The following is a 12,896-nucleotide window of genomic DNA, read 5'->3' as shown; positions in this document are numbered from 1 at the left end:
GAGACTTTTAATTTCATTTCAAGGCTAGATTATTGACCGGGAGAATAGCGAAGGTGCACCTCCGCTGATTGTCCTGCCTGCCCCATGCAGTGAAATGATGCTTTCCTCTGTCTCGTTACAAAGGAACTCGAATCACTCTTCAGTTGCTGCTTTGCATTTATGACTGCAGGGGTCAGCATCTGCTGTGAGCGGAGCTTGTGGGGCCAGCCATGTAACAAATCTCTTTTTATCGGAGAACACACACACCTAATCTTGTTCTCAAGGCATAAGCATTGAAAGAAATGCTATCATAAAGTCTTCTTTAAAAGAGTTTTAAGAGTAAAAGGACTCCCTTAAAATAGGGCATGCAGGCCTTCCTTCAACTTTATTGCATGACCAAAATGTAAAGATTTAGGACATACTTCATCAAGTGAAGAAGTCTGATTGGCAAAAAAAGTAAAAGGAACCGAGTAGGAAGGATAATGAAAAGCAAAAGGCAGCATAAAGTTACATTTTATAAATTGTAATGAATCATCATTGGTTGCTCTACAGCTTTGCTCACATCTTGGCCACAAGGTTCATGACACTGGTAGTTTCACATATTTCCCATAGCTATATTTCTTTTTATTGCTGCTTTTCAGAGACACAGGGCAGCTATCTCAGATGTATCTGGTAGTGCCAGTCTAGACAACAGAAGTTGAATCTTGGAAACATCGCTGGTGTGTCCTGGGTAGATGATGAATTGTGAGCATGTACTGATCCATCAGTCCTGGCTTCTGTTTGACCACTAAGACTTAAAAAAACCAATTAATACATCAAACATATTTGCTTTGATGTGTTAACCTTGTATTCTAAATATTCAAATAAATGGTGCTTTGCCTTCTCCAGCATCTGCCCAAGAGATGGCAGTGACAGGGCACATGTTTCAGTGGCACTGGGGCTGGGGCAGCACAGCAGGACGAGCACCCAGCAGTCCTCCGAGGCTGCCGAGGTGTGTCAGCAACGCGAGATGCTCTGCAATTGTTGCCAACTCCTCATGTCAAGAGCAATTTATTTTTTAAAATTGAACTTTGTAGTCACACAATTTCAGTGGGGTATTTTCACGCCTAACAACATTAAAATGCATGTTTTGTTTTCCTATTTATCATGACCACCCTGTGGAAGAGGAGCCCATTCCAGGTGCTGTTATGGATTGTTTTCTTCCATATTCTTCATTCTGGAAGGTAATGCTAGAAAACTTAGTCAGGGAAGGAGTGATTTACCCAAACCAAAACTGAATCAAATCCAGATTATGTTTGTTGTGTATTTTTTGTTAAATTACTTTATTCAAGGGAAAATACGTGATCATGGAGACTTGGCTGCTTCTGTCTCTTTTTCACTAAATTGAATTCTGTGTTTCTACAAAGAATAGAAAATTTTATCAAATGAGAATTTGCTTTTATTTTGTGCCCACCCACACAGATGCTCTAGGAGCTCACCTTTCAGCTTTGCTTTCAGAGATGAGAAACCCTGCTCTTGTCATTTAGAACCACCTGTCTGATTAAAACTTGAGTTGTGAAAAGCAAAATTTCTGTCAGCAACAATTCATTTCCAGGCACTTGTTTCAGTCTGGTATTTCAGCAGTTTGATCATGAATTTTGGAACATACTTGCTGGATGTTCACTGTTTACAGTGGTCTGCAGTCTTCATACCCTCCTCCTTAAGTTAAATGTAGTAATGTCATAATTGCAATAAGTACATTTTACAGATGAGCAGAAAAAGGGGTTTCCACTCACATACTTTATCTTAAAATGCACTGGGCCAAAATTTGTGAGAACAAAACCTCTCTGTCTTGATTATGCTGAAGCTTGGAGTAAAACCCATTAAAAGTTTCGGCTCTGACTGTGCTCCGTTAGGAGTATATGACCTATTCCTTACGGGTATTATCCACACCTTCACTGTCTGTAAATTTATTTTGTGCTCTAAGTTACAATCTAGCCAAATAATTTAGTGTTCTTCTATGACTCAGAAGATAACATGGGAAAAAAACCAAACCAAACCAAAAAATGCTTTGTTTTTGGCTTGTGCAAGGCACATTCCACCTCAGACTTAATCTGAGCTGAATCCAGCCTGGAAAAATGAGAAGATTGCAGCATGAATTTATTGCCAATGCATTTTATTCATGTTAAGGCTTCAGTCTACTATTTCTCTTTCCATCTTGAGCAATACAATATCCAGAGGTGATGCTGGTCTCCAGTTTCTCCTCAGGTGGAATGTTACGTGTTTGTCTCCTGCTCTGTAAACCTTTCCTCCTGTGTTTCTTTGCCTTTTCTCGTGGCAGCTGAGAGCCACGGTCACTGGAAATGCAGCCCTGCAGATAGGCATTGGGTGAAGGGTGCACTCAGAGTGGTTTGGTGTCTGAGGATTTGCTGGTCTGCTGTTTTTATCCTTGCCCAATGCCAGCATTTTTTCCACCTTCCTAAGAGTTTATTTAGGTGTTGGCTGGAGTTTTCCTTGGTCTCCTTTGATGAATATTCAATTGCCAGCAGTGGGTGTAGCTGCCAGTGTTGACAGCTAGTCTTACCTGCAAAGGTGGACTGCTCCCTATGGCACAATTCCTTTGTAATGGTGTTTCCAAGCTATATCAAACTATGCAACAGTCATGAGAGCAATTACTGTCTTATATTTTAATCCTTTTTTTAATTAGCATTTCTTCTTAGATTTGTTTTCAGAACTAGGGATTAGCACTTACCTGTGCACTAAGCTTACTGTGAGCACATGAAGTTTTGTCTGTATTCCACAGAATGCAAAAAGACCTCTGAATAAAAAAACCACTGGATTTTGAATGGCACTTTATTGCCTCCATGCAGGAAGACACAGTAAGAAACAGTTTTTATATTAAATAAATGGAGCATTCATATCTCAACAGTCTTTTAGAGTTAAAAAGCCCACATCCTATTGAGTACAGATCTTCTTTTAAGACATCCTGAGTAAAAAGATTGAGTTAATCTGCCTCAGTAGAACTGTTTATTCACTCTTCTCTCAGAAGAGAATGAATGGATTTACTCTTTGTGCTTCACACAAGCAGCAAAGGAGGAATCATCCGTACCTGTCACAGGCAGCACAGTATGAGGTGTGCTGTGAATATATAGGATGATTCACTCAGCCACCAGGCATTACCTTGTGTCACATGAAGCACAGGAGCTCTGTTGTGGCAGTGAACAAGCTGAAATAACCATTGCTGTATTCCTGGGATCCCAGACATCCTGTGACTTTCATGTAGCTGCTGTAGAAGCTGTACCTCAGCTTCCTCTTCCTCTAAAATAAGAGGAGCTTTGGAAAAGAGAATAAGATTTCTGTCAGTTTTAGCAATAGAACCAATCACTAACTAAATGAATGTGGTTATTTCCCATCATTTTGGCTGAAAATAAATTTGAAGTGCCTGCTTAGACCATGGAACTCCTCTGAAGCAATCATAGGACAGCATTTTCCAAGGACAGAAACTGTAGTGGACTATTTTCAGCTCTAAACATAAGCAGCTGTAGTTCCATTGAAATTGGAGAAGTTGCATAGCTTTGTACAAAGGTGGAATTTGATTCCTAGGTTGGGATTTAAATTTTTCAAAAGTGGGGGTATGTTATATTTCTTCTGTGACATTTGCACCTCAATAGTGAACAGCCTTGCTCGTATTGAATAGAAGGGAAAATCAGAATAATGGGGTTTTTCCTCCCAGTGAAATTGACATTTGGTTTGTTTGTTTGTTTGTTTGTTTTCCCACATTCTCCATTCTCAGAAGTACTTTGAGTTAATTGCTTCACATCTGTGTCACTTCCATTACAACCACGTGTGCCTGGTTTTACTGGAGCCAGAGGCTGGGCCTGTGTTTGAGGATTAAGTAGCCTGTGCTGAGCTTTGTGCTGCTGTGACTGCACCAGGACTCAAACAAGGTGGTTTCAAAAGGCCAGGGGTACATTTGCAATGTGCCTGGAGTATGGAGGTACATGAAGCAGTGTTCAAAGCTTGGCTTTGAAACTCCTTCCTTAACCAAAAGCCTGTGCTCAGCTTTAATTATTGAGCTCTTAGTTCTCCTCCCTGATATTCTCTCCTACCAGCGAGACCGGACTGGTTTCCTTGAGAACTTTCCATGACATGTTTATTGCTTATGTCTGACTAACAGTAGCATAGCTACAGTGCAGTACAGTCTCTGTTTTCACTTCCAGTAGCCCAGGTTTTGGTTGGTTTTTGTTTTGTTTTGTTTTTAACTTTCTCCACTTCAGACTCCTCATGCATCTGCTTGTAGCCGCATTTCTCTTCACAGAGAAAAGCAAAGCACAACTTCCCAAGGGTATTTTCTGAGGTTCACATTATTTGAAACTCAGAGAAAAAACAATTCTTATCTCAATGGCTGCTCCTCTTGTTGTTCACAAGTGGAATACATTTTAGAAGATTGTTTACCTAAAGGAAATTAGTAACTAGATTCTAGTGTGAGTGTTTTGATTCATTAACCAATTGAATCCATGCGTGTGTGTTGGGACTATCAGCTGACAGTCACAAAATTCTGAGCAGTGGAGTGAGATTGAGTGCTTGTACAAATTCAGTTTAAATGTAGTGTAATATAGTATAGAATAATATAATAAAGTAATTAATTAACCTTCTAATATCCATAGAGTCCTCCTTGTCATTCCACTCAATCGTTGGGGCTGCCCTAATTTACCATAGCTGCTCAAGAGAATGACATTTCTCTCTTCAGCATGTTCAGAGGAAACGTGAATTCAGATGGCAGAATCTTTGTGTTGAGACAGGCTGGGAGCTGAACAAATATCTTGAGACCTGGATCACTTTTGATGCTTTGCCTCACACAGGAAAGGGCTGCAGCTCTCTGTCTGTATGACGGCGAGTTCTCCAGAGGGAACATGTTCCAGGCAGAAGAAAATAACTGGAAACTTCTTCATCCTGGAACTGACTGTGCCACTACTGTGCTGATCAAGAAAAAAGATGTGGAAAAATTGTTTCCTCACCTCCCCTACTTCTTTGGTAGTGAAATTCAATTTATTTCAGAGAAGGAATTTTTTATTTAAATCTGTATCTTTAAGAAACAAGTCAAACTTGTTAGCCATGTGATTTAATTTACTCATCTGTAAAAATGACAACATGTTTAATCCTTGGATGAAGGGAAGTCAATTGTAATATAAGTGAAGAAAAAAACAGTTTGTTGAAAGAATGATTCTAAGAAGCTGGTTATTAAATATAATCTGTTTTGAGTAAAATCCTTGGTGTGGCAGAAGGCTTTGTTGCACTGACTGACACATTTTTATGGACATTCCAACTTTGAACCCTCCTATGAAGTTACTGGCCTTAAGCCTATGCTACAGGACTATTGTGTTGCTTGTGTTAGTGCTGTCAAAGACAGGTGGTTATTTTGTTTTTACTGGTTGTGTTGGACTATACTGGCAGCATTTGGTAGCCCAGTGGGACTTTACCATTTCTGCCCCCTCAGATCCTCTCTCCATCTTAGTGAAGCTAGAGAATTTGTGACTGGGTGGTACAGTTGAGCCTGTCTCTGTGGATACCAAGGGTGAGCTTAGTCAGTGATTCAGCACCAGAGCCAGGCTGACATCATGCCTGTGTTATGGAAACAATGAGGTCGTTGGAATGATTTGCTCATTTGGCTGATGCCTCTCTTGAAGGTGTCTGTGTTTGTTGCTGTATGGAACACAGCCCCAGATTGTGCCCTGTTCCTGAGCAGGACATGAACCACTCTGCAGGTTTTTCCAGATGCCTTTTCTGTGATTCTTTTGATTGTACTACACTTGTGAGCACAAAGTGATAGTTTCTAATAGAGAAAACTTTTGCAAGTCAAAATAAATTCCATGAAAAAGGGTGGTCTCAGTATTTGACCTGTTTATTAAGAAGACCTAGCTTGGTCTGGAATTATCATTAAATCCATCACACACTCTGCACATTTTCCATCTCCCCTCTCTATGCTAAAATCACCACAGAAGAGTATTTTGTCCTGGCTTGATATTGTAGACAAGGCAGTGCAAGTAGATGATGGAGTAGGTGGGGAATATTTATTGCAACAGGAGCATTTGAAAGATGTGAAAAGAGTAAATAAAATGGGAAAGGTTATTTTTGGTTGAGAAAGGAAACTTCTTGGGCCACATCCTCCTGTAGTATTATCAAGACAAATGTTTCTTGTTTTGTTTTGTCATTTTGTTTTCCAGGAGTAGTTCTGCTGGTTGCTGCCATGCTTCATAGGAGGAACTCAAAGCTCTGGCTAGGATTTTTGTGCTGGTGTGTGTTGCCTTCCTGGTGGTGTTGGCTCCTTTTCTGGGAATGTATGAAGTTTTCCCCCTGCAGTAGATATTTTGTGACTTGAATGGATCACTTAATTTCACTGTCCTTCAAAGGCATAATTAGTAACCCACATTTACTTCTGTCTGTTCAATGCTTATGAAATGCTCAGTTTTATTCCTGGAGAGTTCTCTCATGTGAGGATAAGGCTATTTTCTGAAGAAATTTGCAAGTAAAATGCTCTTGACCAGTAGTTTTTAAACATTGTGTGTGCTGTGGAAGGTGTCATTTTCTTCTTTGTAATTGTAAATGCCTCAGCACCACTGAAAATCTAATTAACCTTATGAAAGGAAGAGCACACTGATATTTGCAGGGAGAATGAAATATGTAGGACAGAGTTAAGCTGAGAAAGTAAAGGATAATATTTAGTTGCAGCCATGGTAATGATCACGGGGATTCTCTTGTTTCAGAAGCTCTGTGACAAACACCATCCCTGTGAATAAATTGTTTTTATTCTGCAGGCAGCTCCTTTCTCCCTGAAACTGCACCCAGCCAGCCCCTTGAGGCAGTGTTAGGATATCACAGTTCAGAGAAGCTGGTTTTCAGGCAAAATGTGGAATCTAGGGCCTCACAATGTACTTAAGCATTTGGATGGAAATACTATCAGCCTTACATTGTGGCTGTGTTTTTAATTCCTTCAGAGTTTGAGCTGGCTACCTTCAGCTGACAGGACCTGAGGGAATGGCTTGAAGCTGTGTCAGGGGAGGGTTAGGTTGGATCATAGGAAAAGGTTCTTCACCCAGTGGGTGTCTGGACACTGAACAAGCTCCCCATGGAAGTGGCCACAGCACCAAGCCTGACAGAGTTCAAGAAGCATTTGGACAATGCTCTTGGCAGGAGTGCTGGGGTGTCCTGTTCAGGGCCAGGAGCTGGACTTGGATGATCCTTGGATGATCCTTTTCAACTCAGGATAGTCTGTGATTCTTTCAACATTCACCTTATTTTGCTGTAACAGTCCTTTTGCTGTGTGACAATGGGATACAACATCCTTGCACATCTGGTAAAGACTGGGGTGTGAAGGAGCTGAGTGGTCTGAGATGCTGAGACAGCAGAGTAGGTTAAGGGGACAGCATTTTCCCCCTGTACTGATAAGGGGAATTTGATTTCTAGTGTACATTTTGACATATGCACTGTATATGAACATGTATATACATGTAAATGTATATTGTTCTTTCAATAGGAAGGACCTTTCCCCACCCCAAAATTCCAAACCTTTCCTGTGAAATGAATATAGCTGAAATATTTAATTTTTTATTGAGATCTAAGAATGCCAAGCCTGGATGAAATGCAGACTTTGAGGAGCTTTTAAAGTGTACCAAGGAAGATGGATATAAAAATGTTCAATCGTGTTGTTTTGGTGCTTTTGGGTTGGTTATGCAGAATTCTACAGTCATTGCATCCTGGTGGAGGACACAGGGATTCCTGTCACACTGCTAGCATGTAGGGAAATTCCTGGAGAAATCCCACAGTTTGCTGCTCTGCATCTGCTCAGAGAATCAACTGTGCCCAAAGCCATCAATTTCCCCCTGCAGTTCAAGGCACAGGAAAACTGCCTGGAACTTGTATGTTGCAGTAAGTCATTCACGAAAGAAGAATTACTGGGAACGTGGGAATTTGTGTTCATCCTAACGCAGAGATGTGATGGCAGCTGTGAAAATAACTGCAGTTCCCCAGAGGCAAAGCAGTGCTGTGTTTGGGCTGCAGCAGCCTGGGCCAGAGAAGGTGAGAGAAACCACAGCAGGACAGGTGAGGCACCAAAAATGTCTTTATCTTACCTGTGGCCTTTTGGACAAACTCCAATCGTATCAACCCACAACATCAGACAAAGCTGCTTTTAAGAACACTGATACAAAAATGAGGTCTTGGGTGGTCATTTCTGGTTCAAGTAGCGGTTTATATATTTATTATAATTATACACAACCTTGACAATCTGTATTGCCATTCAAAAATAAATCCAAGTCTTGTCAATTTGCACATGATCTGTCACTACTAAGGATCCCATTTACATACATGGTAAACATTTTCCATACTTAAACACTGCTTTAAATTCTGATGCTCCCATCTCCTCCCCCCTCATCCCCTGGAGTTATGGTTATCAACTATGGAAAGAAACTTTTCCAAGCACTGCAACATTCAGGGACTACCACCTTTTTTGATCAACTTAATTGAACTATTTCAACATTGGTAGAGGTGGCTGGTGGGTATAGCTCTTCATTGCCTTTTTGTTTAAAATTATTCTTGATGGATTTAATTGCAAAGATCCCTGGTTTTCATTGCTTGATGCTTTTCCTTCTGACCAGGAAAGAAGGAAACCAAATTTAACAGCTGTATCAAGTAAGTCACATCAAGCACATTCCTGGTTTAGTATTCTGCAATGCTAACAGTCAGATTTAGCTGTTTTCACTGTTATTTACATGTGTAGTAAGTGGCTGAAGTCTTCAAATTTCAACTACAGAAAATGAAAAATTCAGCTAAGAGTCAGCCACCACACACTTTTAAGAGCTTGTGTTTATTCTCCAACTGCTATCTTGGGAGCTGAAATTATAATTTCTGAGGCATTAACGCCTTTTGTTAAGCAACATGTTCTTTACCACCTCTTTTGAGAGTTTCTGTCTCCTGGTGCCTAGAAGATGAGAAAACCTAAGAGTAGCAGAAGTGTAAGAGGCAACAAAATATTCCTCCATCCAGTTAATAAATTCACAGCTAGTGGCAATTAATATAAACATCCTTAGAGCAGGCAAGACCTTATACCAGCCCACAACTCAAGTTTGGGCATCTGAGCTTCACTTGAGAAGGGCTCCCAGAAGTGTGGAAGTATTACAGTGTGATTACACAGCAATGAGAAGTCCTATTTTGAGGAATGAGCTTCATGATGGCACTGATCTATGGGAATTAAATTTTAGCTTCTTTTCCTACAGCAGCTGGGCAGCTACTTTGAAGCAGCAAACGCAGCATGTTTGCAACATGGCTTCATGTCTTGGATGCTAGCATTGGTTAACTGACAGGCATGGAAAACCAGAGCTCTGACAAGTGCAGATTCCAACTTTTGTTAAGGCTGTTCATTTTTCACACTGGTGTCAAAAAATAATTGGGAGGAAAACCCTTCTGCCAGCTCCTTGCTTGTTTCCTGAAATTATGTTTACACAATCCTTACAGGAAACCCCCCCCTTAAATATGGATTATTTGAGGACTGTTATTAGCAATCTGTAGGAGAGACTGGAGTTCAGCACACAGAAATGTTGCCAAATACTAAGGAATTTCAAATGTTGAAGGTACAAAGAAATCTCATCAACACACAGATTGGATGCTTTACCTTAACAGCTTCCACTTGTACGTGGAAGAAGCAAAACCTCCATCCCTCACAGCACAAGGTGTCCAGAATGCTGGAGCTGCCCTGCAGACGCTGCACTGTCCTCCCCTTGCTCTGCCCCGGGGCCTGGGGAGGGAATACAGCCTGTGGAATACAGGCTGGGTGTTTCCCAAATGCCTCTGAGCAGTCAGGACCAGCTGCTCACTGCTCTGCAAGCATGCCCCAAAGGCAGTATTTAAGCAGTGCAAGGACACTGCCAGAAGCCAGCAAGGGAGTCTTAGTTCAAATTCAGACATACAAAATCAAATCCTTCATTCAAAATCAAGGGGTATTTTGTCATGAAGCAGCAGCTTCGAGAAAGAAGAGCATAAAACCCTAACTTGAGTGTTACAAATCTGTTTATGTTACATCTGAAGTTCAAAGAAACTCCTTGGAGTCTGAAGTACCATAATAAAAAAACTGGAAAGGAACGAATGAATCAGTTCTAGACCAAACTTGGTTTAGTCAAGAAAATTAAAACAAATTAATTTTGAAGTCCTGTCTTGAGCAAGTCCATTAAAGCTCCAGTCAGGAGAGAATGAGTCCTCTTTAAAGGAAAGAAGGAAGCTCTTACTGGTAAAATGAACCAATATATCTATGCTGGTTTGTAGCTAGATCTTTACATGACACTTCAGTAACTGATTTACTAAACTTTCATGTTTTAAACAAACTCTACTGCCTTTACAAAGATAGTGTTGCTTCCTTTTTTTTCTTTCTGTGGGACATGAGGGGAACATTTTCAAATATTAGAAATATATCTTGCCCTCAGCAGAAAGTTCCAAGTAAGACATTATCAACAAACACCTGCTGTTATAATACAGAAGATGCAGAGCAGCAGACTGCTGCTGGTTCCCTACCAAAACCTTGTGTTGCAAAGACACTCACTCTGGGGCTGTCAGGGGAGGCAGAGGGACATTGCTCATTGAGTCTGACAAACAGAACCTCAAGTTGTGCATAGTGTGTAAGTACTTAAATCTGTCCTGGTAAAATCTCCTCTTTGTAACAGGAACCAGATTACATACGAGCAAGTAATTTATTAATGTCAATCTCACTTTGGAAAGATCAACTCTGCCATCCCAAATGGGATTCCTAGCACAGACCTCAGAGCCAGCTTCTGTGGGCAGCATTCCTCTTCAGCAGGGATCTAGAGACAGACCAGATGCACAGCAAAAAAAACTTCCTATTCTAGTAAGAAAACTTGACTATAACTGTTTGTCTGAACAGTATCTGCTTTTAAGCGTGCAGAATTATTCTAGCTTTTATCCTAAGCACTGCCTCAAACATCTGTGATGTGGTATAAGCATCTGATGGCCATGAGCAGAAGACACTCTTGCACATGGCCCTTTAGCTACTGGAGAGCTGACACTGGAGATTTCTGCAGTTTTGTGCTCTTCTGCCACAGGTACCAAGAAGTCTACCTAGACAAATTATTGTGCAGCTGGATTTTAGGAAGCCAGTACTTGAGAATGCTGCTCATTACACTGCTGTGGTAAAAGCCATTAGGATATAAATGGTGTTAGAGCCTACAAGACCCAAGCCAGCCCAGGCTGACTGAAAGGACAGCTGATGCTGCAGTACAGTCACCCCTCAGCACCAGAGGTGTGACTACCGTGGCAGAACTCGAGACTGAGGTCACAGAGGAGCTGCAGAACAGCTCTCCTCAAAGTCACCCAGTTTTTGTTCAAGGACATTAAACAGGTAAAACTTACAGTGTCAGACCATCCACAATGATTGCATGGAAGAGGAAGAGAGCAAAGCAGATGCATCTCAGTCACTTGATGTCAGTCATGAAGATACAATTCCAGCACTTGAACTAGTCTGGCAGATTTCTGTACAGCCATGAATGATGCTTCCCTTTTCTGTGAAGGTATGAGAGAGTTGAATTCACCTCTCCCCGGGGTCATGAGTTACTTTTCATAGCATGAACAGTGGTAGAAGATGAAGGGCACGGCTGAAGATAAAATGGCTGCCAAAGCCAGAAACAAGATCCTGGTTCTTCACTTGTTTACAACAGCAACACCTCCTATGAGAGAACTGCTGCAGGAGTGCCTGGTTAACATGTGAATTTTGTTTCTGGGACAGAGTTCAAGTCACTGAAGCATTACAAGGAAACTTATTTTAGTTTCTTATGCTAGGTAAAGAAACCACTTTTCATAGTTAGACTAGCCCATTGCCACTCTGACAAGAGAAGAGTTTTGAAGTCAGTAATGACTGGCTTAGGAAGTGCTGCAGCACCTCAGTGACTGACAGAAGCATTTGGAATATATTTGGGACATACATTGGACCTTGACAACATTTAAGATGTATCAAAGAAAACGGTGATTCTACTGTGTAATACATTGTAGACACTTTCATCAGACAGCTAAATGACCAAAGCTAAGTGGTAAGCTACGCAAGTTCATCAGGTAGATTCCACCTCTGGGGTAATAATATCCAGTTTTAAAGCTCTTTTGTTTTGGTCCTTGACCAAAAAATTTACGTGCTGAGCATCAAGGCTTAAATAAGCTCTCAGCATTTCTTTCGAGTTTGCACCAAACAGCATTTAAGCCACCTAAAAATCAGGTGGTGATACCCAGTTTGCACAGCACTGTTTCTGTTGTTTCTCCTCCCCAGGATGAGATACAATCAGATGTAAATTGAGTTCAAAACAAAAGAAGCATTAATAGTTCCATGTGCAATAAGACATTTTCAAGGGAAAGCTACGCAGCAGGCCTTGAATGTTCTCCCCTCTCATCCTGTTCTCCCCAGCATCACCCTGTCCTAAGCTCAGCAGGGTATGTACAGCAATGTGCAGAGACCAGGGACTCCAGCACACAGCAGAGCCACGGTGCTGGAACAGTCTGCAATGAAGACTGGTAGTGGGATGGGAACCCAAAAAATGCTTAATCTCGGATTATTTCCTATGAAAAAGACCGTACAATTCTCATGGTACATCAACAAGATGGACTGGTATGCCAACTAACCTCTATTTTAATATTTAAATTAGAACAATACAATAACTAGAAAAGGTCAGTGCTTCAAGTGACAGGTTTTGCCACTTCGATTCCAATATTTTTCCAAAATAAAGATGCGATTAGATCTACACTTGAGCATCAGTAGTGCAATACAGTATCCTTTCCTGAATAAAGGAGCTGAGGTTTATCCACAATAAAAGCTTTAAATAAGGTAGATTGTTGCCATTTATATATCAATTCTGTATGTTTGATATAAAATATATTGGGAAAGCTTCAACTGA

The sequence above is a fragment of the Haemorhous mexicanus genome, chromosome 4, assembly GCF_027477595.1.
Source record: "Haemorhous mexicanus isolate bHaeMex1 chromosome 4, bHaeMex1.pri, whole genome shotgun sequence".
NCBI classification, from domain to species: Eukaryota; Metazoa; Chordata; class Aves; order Passeriformes; family Fringillidae; genus Haemorhous; species Haemorhous mexicanus.
This window is presented reverse-complemented; position numbering follows the sequence as displayed.